Source organism: Pteropus vampyrus, unplaced genomic scaffold (genome assembly GCF_000151845.1).
Source record: "Pteropus vampyrus isolate Shadow unplaced genomic scaffold, Pvam_2.0 Scaffold18, whole genome shotgun sequence".
NCBI lineage: Eukaryota > Metazoa > Chordata > Mammalia > Chiroptera > Pteropodidae > Pteropus > Pteropus vampyrus.
In genome coordinates this window covers 3084993-3087292 of record NW_011888799.1, presented here as the reverse complement: position 1 = coordinate 3087292, position 2300 = coordinate 3084993, and the positions used below count along the sequence as shown (strand labels likewise).

The window sequence follows — 2300 nt, the reverse complement described above, 5'->3', positions numbered from 1 at the left end:
AGTGTTTGCTATTTACCTCTACAGAAATCGGAATCAGTGTCACTTCAGCCAGTTATCCAACATGAGTGAGACTTCTAGAGTTTCAGTTTCCATTTGGCTTTCCACTGAATATGTTGTGCTCAGAAGAAAATCTAATGGTGCCAATGCCAGTTGTAACCATTCCAAATCTTTTCAGTTTTCAAGGGATAATTTTCCATGCACTTCTGAGCTCTTAAAATCTCTTTAGTTCATTCAATAGTAAATTAAATTATTAATTTTAGACACGGTTTCTAAGTACGTAGAGATATTAAGTATAATATGAGATTTCTCTCTTTGTCAGTTGAGGAATGCCTTCAGGAACATGTTATTGTATTTATATATGAAAACCAAAATGGAAGTAAATGTTTAGAAAAAAAAACCAGGTTGTATGACCACCTCCTTACCCTGTTCCGTTTAGATCACATGGTTCCTACTCAGTTTAGAACGCCCACAGCAGCCCCACAAAGAATAATCTACCTCTGCCTCTTCCCAGATACTGGCCATTTCTGGGTCACTATGAAGGTCTGTATCTGCTTCAAGGGATCTGAGCTTATTATGGTATTCCTAAGCTCTTTAGCACTGAGAAGATACCTGTTCAGGGTCTTCTTTTAAAGAAATGGCCTAGGACTGGTCTCTGTGGCCAAAACAAGTCTCCAAAGGGATCATAAAGAACATAGCCTGAAGACCCCTCTACAACACTCAGTGCTTTTTGTTTTACTAAGAACTATACCAGAAATGATTTCTATTGATCTCTAAATAGAGATCCTTTTTTTGAGATTGACAGGCATTCTCATCCCACTTTTCTGTGTGGGGATTTTATAGGTAAAGAAAATAAGGCTAAGAAATTTAAGAGATTTGCCTAAGATTGCACAAGTGGAAAAGCTAGATTCTGACTCTATGTCCTGCATTCTTTCCTTTCTTATAAACTGGCTTCATTTTCTCCATTTGTAAAGACTGTATGTTCAATTTGTAATCTCATTTTTAATTTTATTTCTTTCCTCTCACAGTTTTAGAACTTTTTCTGGAAAAGACATTGGGATTGCGTGCACCCCATTCATTCCAGGTGGTAGCAGACAGGAGTGTATCCCAGCTCCAGGAGTAGAACCTGACTGATCTAAGCCAATTGGAGCCTGTCTTTCTGGGTACAGTGATTGGCTCATGGATGGGCCCATGACCCAAGTTGGTCTCTAGAGAAGCTCAGGACTTTTGTTTAATGATTAAAGAAGAAAGGCCCTCTCGTACCTGTTATAAATAAAGAAGTTTGTAACATGAGAGCATTTGGCAGCCATCCTATGGCCATGAAGAGAGGCAGACTTCTACTACGTAGAAGATAGACTTGAGATATGGGCATAAACTAAGTCTTTGGTGGTAGCATTGACTTTCTGGGTCATTCTAACCAAAAGCCTTTCCTATTATAGTTACATGAGCCAATAAATTTTCCCTATGATTAAAACCAGTTTAGGTTATCTTTTCTCTTACTGCAAACAAAAGCAAGTTAACTAACACATCACGTAATTTAACATCAATAGTGAGTTTAATAAGCATATTCTGTTTTATGTTATCTAAGTTGTCAGTAAAGCTGTTGAAGAGATAGCAACATTGTTTCCTAGAACAGGGGAAAATATAATGACATTTGTTTTATAAAAGAACTTCAAAGTACGTAGAACATCGTTAGATATTTAACTGATGATTCATAGACAATAATGCCACACTCTCTGCACACCTGTCAGACCAACCCCTATTTGGTCTGGTACTTGATATTTAGGCCTACCTTGCCTCTTTCAAATATTTTATTGTCTTCTTGGCTCTTAGGGTCTGGATCTCTGCTCAGCTACCTATGCTACCACCTTGCCACTCAGACTTGGGTCTGCCATAGTCCCCAGTTCATTTTCAATTACACCGAAACTTAGTTCTGTCAAATCTCATTCCATACTAATGACCAGCACACTGCCTTCTCAGGTGAAACTAATTAAGCTACTCATGCATCTGTTTGGATTCACTTAACAAAAATGTGTTGACCATGTGTTGTATTTGTCAAATTTCCTAGTTGCAAACTGGAAAAATCTACTCTAGCTAATTTAAGCAGCATAGAATTTATTAAATGTAAAGAATCTCAAGAAAATTTAGAAAACTGGGCATAGATACTACCCAGGTGGCAGCGAGCAACCAGAAGATGCATCTAACCACACCACTAAACTGCTCTGCAAAACACTACTATTATCCCCACTTGGCATTTAGGACATTAAGTCCTAGATTCCAGAACCTTCCTTGCAGCTGTCTCA

At 38.0% G+C, this 2300-nt stretch overlaps 1 protein-coding gene across 3 annotated transcripts in view; it reads left to right on the top strand.

The window, feature by feature from the left end:
* KIF6 (kinesin family member 6) overlaps positions 1–2300 on the top strand; it is a 412344-nt gene that overhangs the window by 119137 nt on the left and 290907 nt on the right. The window lies entirely within an intron of this gene.